Genomic DNA, 14205 nt, shown 5'->3' on the forward strand with positions numbered 1-14205 from the left:
TTATGTGCCCTTCAGCTCTAAATGACAGCTTTGCTGGGTAGAGCAATCTAGGTTGTAGGTCCTTGCTTTTCATCATTTTTGAATACTTCTTGCCAGTCCCTTCCAGCCTGCCAAGTTTCTTTTGAGAAGTCAGCTGACCCTCTTATAGGAACTCCTTTGTAGGTAACTCTCTGCTTTTCTTTTGCTTCTTTAAAGATTCTCTATTTATCTTTAACTTTTGGCATTTTAATTATTATCTGTCTTGCTGCGGTCCTCTTGGATCCAACTTGTTTGGGACTCTCTGTGCTTCCTGGACTTGTATGCCTATTTTCTTTACCAGATTGGGGAAGTTTTCCTTCATTATTTTTTCAAATGAGTTTTAAATTTCTTGCTTTTCCTCTTCTACTTCTGGCACCCCTATGATTCAGATGTTAGCATGTTTGGAGATATCCCAGAATCTTCTTATTTTCTCTTCATTTAAAAAAATTCTTGTTTCTTCTGTTTTGGTTAAATGTTTATCTCTTTCTTATGTTCCAAATCATTGATTTGAATCCCAGTTTCCTTCCCTTCTCTATTGGTTTCCTGTGGATTATTCTTCATTTCACTTAGTGTAACCTTCATTTCTTATTTTATTTATTTATTTATTTATTTGCCAGACTCAAGGAATTCTCTAAGCATCCTGATAACCCGTTTTGAACTTTGCATCGGATAGATTGGCTATCTCTGTTCCACTTAGTTCTTTTTCTTAGTTCATTTTGTTCTGTTCTTTCATTTATGCCATATTCCTTTGTCTCCTCAATTTAGCAGCCTCCATGTGTTTGTTTCTGTGCATTATTCAGAGCTGCCTTTTCTCCCTTAGTAGCATGGCCTTTGTCAAAAAGGCACCTGTATATTGCGTGGGGCAGAGCCTTAGGTAATTGCTAGGGTGGTAATTGATCATCCCTTTGTGGCTGTGTGGGGAGAGCTTACAGAGGTGACAAGGCTGCCACCTGACTTCTCGTGGTTTGTCCGGTGCTCACCCTGTTTCCAGTCACTTCACCCTCTCCCAGTGTGCGACTTGTGCCCTTCCAGCTGCTGCCCTGGTGGTGAATACTAGAGTGGGTGGGTTTGTGTATTTTCTAAGACTGTGCTGGCCCTTTACACAGCAAAAATCTGGCAGTGTCTTCTGCTGTCCCAACCACAATGGTTTTTACAGCCTGAGATAATAGAAATCGATCTTCCTGTGCTAGAACCCTGGGCTGTGCAGCCTGGGGCTGGGGCCCCTTGCTCCGAAGCTATTCTCCCTGTCCGTTCCACTCCTGCCACTGCCACCACCACCTTTCTGCACCAGACCATCTCTCTGCCTCTCTGCAACTCCACCCCTCCTACCCGTCTGGATGAATGTGTCTTCTTTAAATCCTTGATTGTCAGACTTCCATACAACTCAATTTTCTAACAGTTCTGGGTGTTACTAGTTTTGCAATCTGGTTGTAATTCTTTCTATGGTTACATGAGGAAGCAAAGCATGTCTACCTACACTTCTACCTTGAGTGGAACTCTCTTTTGTTTCTATTTTCATGAAGTGCTTTTTTAATCCCTTCTATTTCAGTCTGCCTGTGTCTTTTGATCTAAAGTGGGTCTCTTATAAACAGCACATTATTGCTCTTATTTTCTTATTCATTCAGCTACCCTATGTGTTTTGATTGGAGCATTTAATCCACTTACATTTAAAGTGACTTTTTAATATATTTTATTGATTATGCTATTACAGTTGTCCCATTTCCCCCCCTTCACTCCCCTCCACCCTGTACACTCTCTCCCACCCATATCCCCCCCTTTAGTCATGTCCATGTGTCATACTTATAATTTCTTTAGCTTCTACATTTCCCATACTATTCTTACCCTCCCCCTATCTATTTTCAACCTACATTCTATGCTACTTATTCTCTGTACCTTTTCCCACTCTCTCCTCCTCCCACCCCCCTGCTGCTAACCCTCCATGTGATCTCCATTTCTGTGGTTCTGTTCCTGTTCTAGTTGTTTGCTTAGTTCCTTTTGGTTTTGCTTTAGGTGTGGTTGTTAATAATTGTGAGTTTGCTGTCCTTTTCTTATACATGTTTTTTCTTTATCTTTTTTCTTAGATAAGTCCTTTTAACATTTCATAAAATAAGGGCTTGGTGATGATGAACTCCTTTCACTTGACCTTATCTGAGAAGCACTTTATCTGCCGTTCCATTCTAAATGAGAGTTTTGCTGGATAGAGCAATCTGGGATGTAGATCCTTGTCTTTCATGACTTGGAATATTTCTTTCCAGTCCCTTCTTGCCTGTAAGGTCTCTTTTGAGAAATCAGCTGACAGCCTGATGGGAACTCCTTTGTAGGTTACTGTCCCCTTATCTCTTGCTGCTTCTAGGATTCTCTCCTTCATTTTTACCTTGGCTAATGTAATTATGATGTGCCTTGGTGTATTTCTTCTTGGGTCCAACTTTTTTGGGGCTCTCTGAGCTTCCTGGATTTCTTGGAAGTCTATTTCCTTTGCCAGAGTGGGGAAGTTCTCCTTTATTATTTGTTCAAATACGTGTTCAATCTGTTGCTTTTCCTCTTCCCCTTCTGGTACCCCTGTAATTCGGATGTTGGAATGTTTAAAGATGTCCTGGAGGTTCCTAAGCTTCTCCTCGTTTTTTTGAATTCTTATTTCTTCATTCTTTCCTGCTTGGTTGTTTTTTTCTTCCTTCTGGTCCACTCCATTGTTTTGAGTCCCAGCTTCCTTCCCTTCACTATTGGTTCTCTGTGCATCTTCCTTCATCTCTTTTATGGTAACCTGCATTTTTTCATGTAATTTGTGCCCAAAATCGACCAATTCTGTGAGCTTCCTGATCACCAGTGTTTTGAACTGTGCATCTGATAGATTGGCTATTTCTTGGTCTCTCAAAAGGATGAGTCCTGGGGGACTGATCTGTTCTTCTGTTGGAGACATCTCTCTCTCTCTCTCTCTCCTTCCCCTCCCCCCGTCTGGTCGCTCCTGTTATGGTGAGGGGCGGAGCCTTAGGTGTTCCCCTGGGCTGGGTACCCCAGTTGCTAGATTGTGACATTGTATGTGGGGGCAAACAATGGTGGTAGCTCCGTTCACCTGGGATCTCAGTCCCTTCTCTGGGATCCTGGGTTGCGCGCTCTGACCTGGTCCACAATGCCACCTCACTGGGTCCGCCAGCCACCGCTTTCGTACTCAGGGCCCACCGCTGTGTCCTGGAAGGCTTATGTGCTCCGGGTTGCCTTATGCGCCCAGTTCTCCCTGACCTCCGCTGCCGCAACCCGCGCCCGCTCCTCCTCTCAGCCCCTCCTACCGGTCTGGATGAACGGGTCTACTTCAACTTCTTGGCTGTCCAACTTCCACTCAGATAAATTCTCTGTCAGTTCTGGGTGTTATTGTAGCTCTAAATTGTTGTTGTTCTAATCTTGGTTGTGCGTGAAAGTACGGTGCGTCCACCTATGCCTCCATCTTGCTTGAAGTCCTTAAAGTGATTTTTAAAAAATATTTTTACTTATTTATTTTCAGAGAGAGGGGAAGGTTGGGAGTAAGAGAGGAAGAGAAACATCCATATGCTGTGCAAGAGAGTTGCCTGTCACACGCCCCCAGCTAGGCACCCGGCCAGCAACCCAGGTTTGTGTCCTGACTGGGAATTAAACTGGTGATGTTTCAGTTTGCCAGCCAGCACTCAATCCACTGAGTCACAATAGCCAGAGCTGAAGTGATTTTTTTAAAAGGTTTTATTTATTTATTTTTAGAGAGAGGGGAAGGGAGGGAGAAAGAGAGGGAGAGAAACATCAGTGTGTAAGAGATACATCGATCAGCTGCCTCTCACAGGCCCCCACCTGGGGACCTGGCCTACAACCCAGGCATGTCCCAGCCAGGAATCGAACCAGCAACCCTCTTTCACAGGCCCATGCTCAATCCACTGAGCTACACCAGCCAGGGTGATATCCTTAGTTACAGGACTTCTGTTCAGCTAGTCTTCAGATGGTTTCCAGATTGACTGTTCTATAATTTAGTTGCAATTTTGATGTGGTCAAGGGAGGAGGCAAGTACAGCATCCACCTACTCCACTATCTTGACCAAAACTGAAACACAGGCTCTGTAACTTGGTCCCAACTGTGGGCAGAATGATGCAAGAAACACGTCCAGGCCACTACCTGAAAGCTCACATGACTTAAAGGCATGCACCTCCCACTTTCTATGGTATTTTTATTTTTGAAACATGTGAACTACACCTTATTTAATATATAATATACAAGTATGTATGTATATGTATATAAATATCCAGAATGTTAAATGTGAAAAAAAAAGATACCAAGTGATGCATCTGATTTGTTACCATTTATGTAAATTTCAATAACAAGTATAGCCCAAAGCCATGCTACCTATCAGTTGTGGATGCTATACACATTTTTGCAGAAGCATAAACACGAGGCCACCAATAGTCCTAGTTTCTTGTGTAACTGACAAAGAAATTCTACACATTTACACAAATTCTGTGCATTTATACATATCCCATTTTGTGCACAAATGATAGCATAATGTTCTGTGCTTTGCTTTTTTGGGTAGCTTCACTGTACACTGTGCTTTGACAAAAGAAACAAAAAGCCCATAAAGCCAAGTTATCCACCGCTTAAGTGTTATTGTCACATCTGATAGCATAATCTTCAAGTTCCTTCTTTATGCCTGGTACTGTCTGGTATTAATTAAAATGTTCTCTATGGCAAAAACCCTTTCATTAACCATTATAAAAAGAAGAGAAAAAGTTTACTTTTTCAAGTTACAAGTACTTTATCCTTAGTCTTTATTTCTAAAATGTCATTGCACACTGTAAGATTGCTACTAAGCTAGGAAGACAAGTGGTATCACTCCTGTTTTGTTTTTGTTTTCTATAATGATTTTGGGAAAACCTCCAAATTCTGTCATTACTTACTCAACTAGTAGAATTCCTCTCCCAGGGTAGAGTCTGTGGTGCCAGTCTGCTCTCAGCACATGGTCTTGCCACAGGTAAGTCTCCGTGACCAGGTCAGCATCTGGATATGAGGTGCTCACTTTGCCCCATCCTCCTCCCCGGGGCTCCATCATTGCTGAGTACTGACCACACTCAGCAGCCCTCTACCTTCCTTCCATTGTGCCAGCCTGTGATCATCACTATGTTGCTGGCCTTAAGGTCTTCATTTCCTAAATAGGGACATGTATCCATCTTTCTTCTCTTAGGAGTAGTTTAAAGATGTATGTGAAAGTATTTTGTAGCTTATTAAACATTAATGTGCATGATCATACTGATAGTCACATGTTGAGAAATCCTCTACACCAGTTAGAATATGGATGCTTTACTTTGTTGTGGCCTGTAACCCTCACAATGTACTGCAAGGTTGACATTATTATTCCCAGCATACAGATGAGAAAACTGAGGCTCTGGGAGTCAGGTGAATTCTCAAACAGCTAGAAAGTGGAAGAGTTGGGATTCAACGCAGTTGGCTTAACTGCAAAGCCCATGTTTTTTTCACTGTAATACTATTTAGATACAAGCTCCTATTTTCCTACCCTACCTCCAGGAAGTTTAGCTGAGAAACTTCAGCCTATATTTACTTTTATATAAAAGATACTTCCTCAGGAAACTTCTACACTGTACAATTTTATTTAGTTCTGCTAATGTTTTACCAAATAATGCAGATACAGAAAATAAGATATTTTAGAAATGAGTGTCATGTTACCCTATGTACACAAATCATACATAACACAAAAAGGAAGAGCTTCAGATTTCCTTTGCCCTTTTGAAAAAAGCTAGGAAAAACCACAAACCAATAAATATATTAAAGCAGTCTATGCCCAGACCAATAACCAGAGTATGTCAAGAACCAAGGGTTGTGTTTAATCCAAACCTGTGCAGAGGGGGGTGGGGGGCCCTTTTCCCTTATGTGGTGGGTTAAAGTAGGAAACAAATCTTTGGCTACTGAGAAGTGAGGTCTGGACTTCCAGCCAAGATGGAGGCGTAGGTAAATATACTTTTCTTCCTTGTACAACCACAAGAAGAATGACAACAAATTTACAAACAAAAAATAACCAGAACTGCCACAAAATCAAGCTGTTTGGAAGTTCTACAACCAAGGAGTTAAAGAAGAAACATTCATTCAGACTGGTAGGAGGTGTGGAAACTGGCAGCCAGAGTGGAGGGGATGTGTGGCAAGGTGGCAGCTGGAGGACTGGTCAGGTGAGACAGCAGCTAGTAGACCAGGTAGCCCTACATTTGTGCAGATACCAGGAGGAACAACTGAGGAGCAAGACAGACTGCACAATGTAGGGTCCCAGAGCAAGGAACTAAAGCCTTAAAACCTCTGGCTATAAAAACCCATGGGGGTTGCTGCGGCAACTCCCTCCCAAGAGAGTTTGTTGGAGTGCTGGGCCTCACAGAAGAGTTTGTTGGAGAGGTCCATAGGGTCCTAGAATGTACACAAAACCACTCACCCAGGAATCAGCACCAGAAAGGCCTAATTTGCTTGTGGGTAGCAGAGGAAGTGACTGAAAGTCTGCAGAGAGCTGAACAAGCAGCATTGTTCCCTCTGGGGCCGCTCCCCCACAGACAGCACCATAGCAAAGTGGGTTGCCCTGCTCTGGTGAATACCTAAGGCTCTGCCCTTTACAACATAACAGGCACATGGAGACAAAAAAAAAAAAAAACAAAAAAAAACAAATGAAAGACCAGATCAAAGCTCAAAAAATAGAACTAAGCAATGAAGAGATAGCCAACCTATCAGATGCAGAGTTCAAAACATTGGTAATCAGGATGCTCACAGAAATGGTTGAGTATGGTTGCAAATAGAGGAAGAAGTGAAGGCTATGCAAACTGAAATAAAGAAAAGTATCAGGGAACCAACAGTGACAGGAAGGAAACCAGGACTGCAATCGATGATTTGGAGCAGAAGGAAGAAATAAACATTCAACCAGGACAGAATGAAGAAATAAGAATTCAAAAATATGAGGAGAGTCTTAGGAACCTCTGGGACAACTTTAAACATTCCAACATCTGAATTATAAGGGTGCCAGAATAAGAAGAGGAAGAGCAAGAAATCAAAAACCTATCTGAACAAATAATGAAGGAAAACTTCTCCAATCTGGCAAAGGAAATAGACTTCCAGGAAGTCCAGGAGGCTCAGAGAGTCCCAAATAAGTTGGACTTGGACATATTATAATTACATTATACAAGATTAAAGATAAGGAGAGAATCTTAAAAGCAGCAAGAGAAAAGGAGATAGTTACCTACAAAGGAGGTCCCATTAGACTGTCAGCTGATTTCTCAAAAGACATCTTACAGGCAAGAAGGGGCTGGAAAGAAGTATTCCAAGTCATGAAAGGCAAGGGCCTACATCCAAGAATGCTCTATCCAGCAAAGCTTTCATTTAGAATGGAAGGGCAGATACAGTGCTTCCCAGATAGAGTCAAATGAAAGGAGTTCATCATCACCAAGCCCTTCATATGAAATGTTAAAGGGACTTATCTAAGAAAAAGATGATAAAAATATGAACAATAAAATGTCAACAAACTCACAACTATCAACAGCTGAACCTAAAAACAAAAACAAGCTAAGCAAACAAGTAGAAGTAACAGAATCACAGAAATGGAGACCACGTAGAGGGTTATCAGTGGGGAGGGGACAGGGGGAGAATGGGGGAAAAGGTACAGGGAATAAGAAGCATAAATGGTAGGTACAAAATTGACAGGGGGAGGTTGAGAATAGTATCGGAAATGGAGAAGCCAAAGAACTTACAGGTATAACCCATGGACATGAACTAAAGGGCGGGGAATGCCAGTGGGGGGGGGGGTGTTGCTGGATGAAGGGGAATAAAGGGGAGAAAAAAATGGGACAACTGTAATAGTATAATCAATGAAATATATTAAAAATAAGAGAAGTGAAGTCTGTGTCCTCTCCCCTTGAATGTGGATAGGCTCTGTGACTGATTTGACTAATACAATATCAGCTCAGCCAGTTTCTAGCTCCAAGCCTTAAGGGACTGTTATGGACTGAATCATTGTGTCTCTCCAAAACTTGTATGTTAAAACCCTACTCGGCCACAGGTGATGATATTAGGAGTGGGGCATTGGGAAGTGGTTGGGTTTAGATGAGGTGATTAGGATTAACTGAGATTAGTACCTGTATAAGAGCTTGCTTTCTCTCTCTGCTCTCCACATGTCAGGCGGTCTACAGCTGAAGAGGGTCCTCACTGGAAATGGCCATGCTGGCACCCTGATCTTGGACTTCCAGCCTTCAGAACCATGAGAAATAAATTTCTGTTGTTTAAGGCCTCCAGTCTATGGTATTCTGTGATAGCCTCCCTCCCAAAATTGACTAAGACAGGCAGTGGCAGCTTCTATTTCCTGTATCTTGGAATACTAGCTCTTAGATCCCTAAGCCACCAGGTAAGAAGACTAATATCCTGCTGGAGATGCCCAGGGACTAGCCAGAGAGGAGGGGCTTGTAGTTGAGGCTGACCTTCCAGCAATACCTGCCCTAGTGCCAAGCATCTGAGCAAAACCATCTTGGATGCTCAAGACCAGCCCAGACACTAGCTGAATATCACCAGGTGACTCTGGTCACTGACACAGGGAGCAGAAGGATTATCCAGCTGAGTCTTACCCAAATTTCTGGCCTCACAAAAATCTTGAAAGATAATAAGAGAGCTATTACTTTAAGCTACTATGTTTGTTTGATTTTTTTAACTTTGTATTTCAGAATAATCTCCGACTTAGAGAAAAAATTGCAAAAGTAGTAAAGAGAGGGTTCCCATATATTTTTCATCTGGCTTCCCCAAATGTTTATGGACATTTAACCTAAGCACAGTACTAAAGGGGCTCAGGACAGGCCTCCCCAAGATGTGCTAGTTTGGTATGTGGATTATTTTGAACTGAAAATACACCATTTGTGGTACATGTGTGTACATATTAGGTGATGTGCTGTGAGCATGCAAGAAGAAGAGCTAACTTGGTCTGCGGCCTCAGGGGGCCCTCTTTGAGACCTAAATAAAGGAGGGGCAGAGCTGGCCCATTGAAGAGGCGGCACAGCATTGCAGGCAAATGAAATATTGTGCAAAGACCCTGAGGCAGGAAGCATTTTAGTGGGTCTGAGACCTGCAAGGCTGCTGAGATGTGGTAGGGGTATAGAAAACAAGGAGGAGGTTGGCTCTAGGTGAGGGTGGAAGACAGCACCAGATATTGCCTGGCAAGGACTTCAGCTTACAGTGTAAAAACAATGAGCAGCCAGGGAAAGGTTTTAGGCAGCTGTGTGAGATTTGGAGTGGGTGCAGGAAACTAGTCAGTTATTACAGTAGGCCAGGTTCTGGGCGGTGATTGCCTGAACTAGAGTGGGACATGGTGATGGAAAAGAGATGGGGCAGAGTATCTAGGAGTGAAAGGGAGATATCGGGAACCAGAACCTCTAAGTCTCCAACAGCACTGCCGTAGTGGAAAAGTAAGTGACTGCTTGCTCCCCACAAACCCATTTTCCAAAATGGTGCCTACTGAACAGACTTGAAAAATTAATTTATTTTTTAAATTGTGGGAAAATGTACATAATATAAAATTTACCCTTTTTATTTTATATACATTTTATTTTATTTTTATTATATATTTTTTATTGTTGTTCAAGTACGGTTGTCTCCATTTTCAACCCACCACAGCCCCACCCATCCCCACCTCCCACCCTGGATCCTACCCCCCTTTGGCTTTGTCCACGTGTCTTTTATACATGTTCCTTGATGACCCTTCCCTTATTATCCCCCATTATCCCTCTCCCCACTCCTCTCTGGTTACTATTAGTTTGTTCTTTACTTCAAACAGTTACCATTGTAGAATGTATAGTTCAGTGACATCAGGTACACCCCCGGTGTTGTGGAGCCATCCCCACGTGGCATGTGCCTCCATAACTTCCCCAACTGGAGCTCTGCACCCCTTCACTCCCCACATCCTATCCCCGGCCCCTGTGTCCACCACTCTGCTTTTCATCTCTATAAACTTAAGTGGAATTCTTAGCCTTTGTCCTTCTGTGACTGGTTTCTCTCCTTTAGCATAATGTCCTCTAGGTTTACTCCTGTTGATACCAGTTTTTAAGGTGAAAACTGGAGTACATTAGTGTAAAGATTGCTAAAACATCGATGTAAAGGCTGAGGAGGCAGAGTGAAAGGAAGGCTGTGAGACATGTAGTCAAAGGCTGAGGCGTTTGCTCTGTGCTTTCTTCACAACAAACAAGGAGCGGCCCCTTTTATGACTGCACCACACCCCACTTATAGCCTGCTGAAGTCTGGCTGTCCCTGCCTATGTCTGCTCGGGTGTGTATGACAGTGTGATCCAGTGTCTATCTGGGTGTGAGGATGGAAGTGCATCCCTATATATTCATTTTCTATTGGTGCCATAACAACTTATCACAAACTTTGTAGCTTAAAGCAACACAAATTTATTATATTACAGTTCTGTAAGTTACAAGTCCAACATGGGTCTCACTGGGCTACAGTCAGTTTCCAGAAAGCATTGCATTCCTTTCTGGAAGCTCTAGATGAGGATCGGCTCCCTTGCCTTTTCCAGCTTCTAGAGGCTGTCTGCATTCTTTGGCCCTTGGCCCCTTCCTCTATTTTCAAAGCCAGCAGTGTAGCATCTCTCTAACTCTTCTCCCTTCCTCATGTCCTTTTTTTCTGACCACTGAAAACTAAAAAGACTTTTGATTTTCTGATTTTAAGAATTTATGTAAACGCTCCTCATTTTAAAGTCCTTAACCTTAATTACATCTGCAGTACCCCCTTTTGTCTCTAAAATAACATCCACAGGTCCTGGGATTAGGACACAGACATCTTTTGGGGGAGTGTTTATTCTGCCTCACACTCCTGCATAGTAGGAGGGTGTGGTGGTAAGTGTGTGTGTGCATGTTTGTATAGGTTTGTGCCCCCTCAGCTGTTGCTGCCAACACAGTGGGCCTCTCTTACCATTTATTGATTGTTTTTGCTTTGGTCAGAGTGAGGAAGGCTTAGCTGCAGTAAGCAAATACATGCAAACCGATCATTCAAATCAGGGCCTAGCTAAAGCACCCGTCCTAGGGCTGCTTTCTAGGGCACTGGAAGAGAATCCGAAGAGATTGCTTCTAGCTCACCCATTCATCCTAAACTGAGGGTGAGGCTAGAGAGGCTCCAGTAACTGTTTACTGACCAGAAAATAAATGAGGTCTTGAGTGACCCTGAGGTAGAAGGAAACTTATGCACAAGGCAAAAGTACCCTCCCTCCCACTCAGGAGCTCCCCCAGCATCCCCTCCACATATCATGCTCTCCTGTTGGGACAGTCTCCTCATTGACCCCACATCCCAGCACCTGCTCACAGAGACCCCTCCCACTTGGAAGGTTTCCTCTTTCCCTCCATCTCTCTGACTCTATAACTCAGAAACATCCTTTAAGACTCAGCTGAAGTCTCCCCTGCTCAATAAAGCCTTTTTCAATATCTCCTTACCATCTTCCAAGGATATGTGTTACCATTTGAGGTCAGGGCACAGTTTGCAATCCTGTTTCCCTTACAGTGCCTACCACCAAGATGGCCATGAGCAGTCCCTGTGCTAAGCACACCACACCCTTTCTGGTCTTGTGCTTTTGCACATGTTATCCCCTCTTTTCTAGAATGCCCATTTCCTCCTGCAAGGTCCCATCTCCCTGGGGCGCCTCTCCACATACTCCCCCACACTTTGCCTTTCTCTTCTCAATGTTCCTACTCTTCTCAGAAACTATTTCTAATGTAGGATTTGTAGCATATAGTCAAATGAACTAATAATTCAGTTCCATTATACTGAAGGAAAAACTCATATTGTACAAACATTTTTTGAATGACTACTCTATGCCAGGTCCTGTGCTAGGTGCTCAGGAAGTAAAGATGAACCATGTCTGCCCTAGAATCTAATAATTTGCTTTACCCCTTCCAAACCAGACTGGGGGCTTCTAAAGGATGAAGACCCAGATCTGATTCTTCTGTGGGTCCCCACCACTAAGCACAGACCAGCCCATAAGAAAGCTTTGAGGAGGTTTTCTTGAGACTTCCTGTCAAGATGGCAGCATAGGTAAACACAGCTTGATTCCTTGCACAACCACATCAAAATTACAACTAAAACATAGAACAACCGTAACTCAGAACTACCAGAAATAGAGTTGAATGAAGTTTGACATCTACAGAATTAAAGAAAACATATCCATCCAGACTGGTAGGAGGGGTAGAGATGGTCTGGTCCCACATCCACATGTGGTGGATAAAAATTTGAGAGGCATATCTCAGGACCTGCCAAAAGTAATCAGATCTCAATCACAAGAGGAGAGGGTACTCAGCCCACATGAAGGGTGCACCTTGAGAACCCAGCTTGGATGACGGGGGGGCTGTGCCATTGGATCCTATAGTACAGACCTACAATATTAGGCCATGCTACCAAGACAGGGAGTCATAGCAACTCTACCTAATACATAGAAACAAACACAGGGAGGCTGCCAAAATGAGGAGGCAAGAAATGTGGCCCAGATAAAAGAACAGATCAAAATTCCAGAAAAAGAACTAAACAAAATGGAGATAAGCAGTCTATCAGATGCACAGTTCAAAACACTGGTTATAAGGATGCTCAAGGAACTTAGTGAGGACCTCAATAGCATAAAAAAGATCTAGTCAGAAATGAAGTATATGCTAATTAAGATAAAGAACAATTTACAGGGAAACAACAGTAGAGTGGATGAAGCCAAGAATTGAAGAAAAAAAGAATCCAAAAAATATGAGGATAGTGTAAGCAGCCTCTGGGACAACTTCAAGCAATCCAACATTCACATCACAGGGGTACAAGAGAAAGAGCAAAAAACTGTAGATCTATTTGAAAAAAGATGAAAGAAAATTTCCCTAATTTGGTGAAGGAAGAAAATAGACATGCAAGTCCAGGAAGCACAGACAGTCCTAAGCAAAACGGATGCAAAGAAGCCCACTTCAAGACGCATCATAATTAAAATGCTAAAGATTAAAGATAAAGAGAGAATCTTAAAAGCATCAAGGAAAAGCAGTTAGTTACCTACAGGGGAATTCCCATTAGACTGTCCGCTGATTTCTCAAAAGAAACTTCGCAGGTGGAAGAGATTGGCGAGAAATATTCAACATTATGTAAGGCAGGGACCTACAGCCAAGATTGCTCTACCCAGCAAAGCTATCATTTAGAATTGAAGGGCAGATAAAGAGCTTCCTAGACAAGAAAAAAACAAAGGAGCCCTAGCTGATGTGGCTCAGTGGATTGAGCACTGGCCTGTGAACCAGAGGGTTGCCTGTTCGATTCCCAGTCTTGGGCACATGCCTCCATTTCAGCCAGGTCCCCAGTAGGGGGTGGGGTGTGGGAGGCAGCCACATATTGATATTTCTCTCCCTCTCTTCCTCCTTCCCTTCCCCTCTCTAAAAATAAATAAATAAAATATTTTAAGAAAAAAAATAAAAGAGTTCATCACCAATTTATTATTATATGAAATGTTAAGGGGACTTATTTAAGAAAAGAAGATCAAAACTATGAACAATAAAATGGCAACAAATATATACAGGATATATATTTTGCTTATAATGCTTATCCGTCAGGCCAGAGTTGTCAGGAAGGAAGGGAAGCAAAGGCTGCTGGAGGGAGGGATCCTGTAAGGAAAAGAAGCAGGAAGAGAAACTAACAGGGACATAAATCACAGGAGAGCAGATAAGGGGTCCAGTGCCCTCGAGGAGCTCATGGTCTGTTGGGGAAACATAGAAACACAATTTTGTGCAGAAACAAGCTGTAGTAGATCACTATTTCCTTCTTGATACCCCTTCTTTACTTATCTTCCAGGGTACCATCCAACATGCCAGGCTTTCCTATCTTTCTGGCTCTCCATCTGTCTGGTTTGCTGCTTCTCCTAGTTTCCTCAAATTCTGAATTTTGAAGGAAACTATTTTCCATCTACACTCACTCCTTTGATGAATTCATCCAGACTCATGGCTTTAAACACCATCTGTGTGTTGATGACTCCCAAACTGATATCTCCAGCCTAGATCTCTCTCCTGACTTTCAGGCTCATATGCCCCTTTGCCCCCTCAACAACTCTAGTCTAATGAATCTCATACCCAACACACTCAAAAATGATTTCCAGATAGTTTTTTCCAAAATTAGCACTTCTCTTATCTTTCCCATCTCAAGAAGTGGCAGTGCCAG

This window comes from Phyllostomus discolor, chromosome 6 (assembly GCF_004126475.2).
Source record: "Phyllostomus discolor isolate MPI-MPIP mPhyDis1 chromosome 6, mPhyDis1.pri.v3, whole genome shotgun sequence".
NCBI classification, from domain to species: domain Eukaryota; kingdom Metazoa; phylum Chordata; class Mammalia; order Chiroptera; family Phyllostomidae; genus Phyllostomus; species Phyllostomus discolor.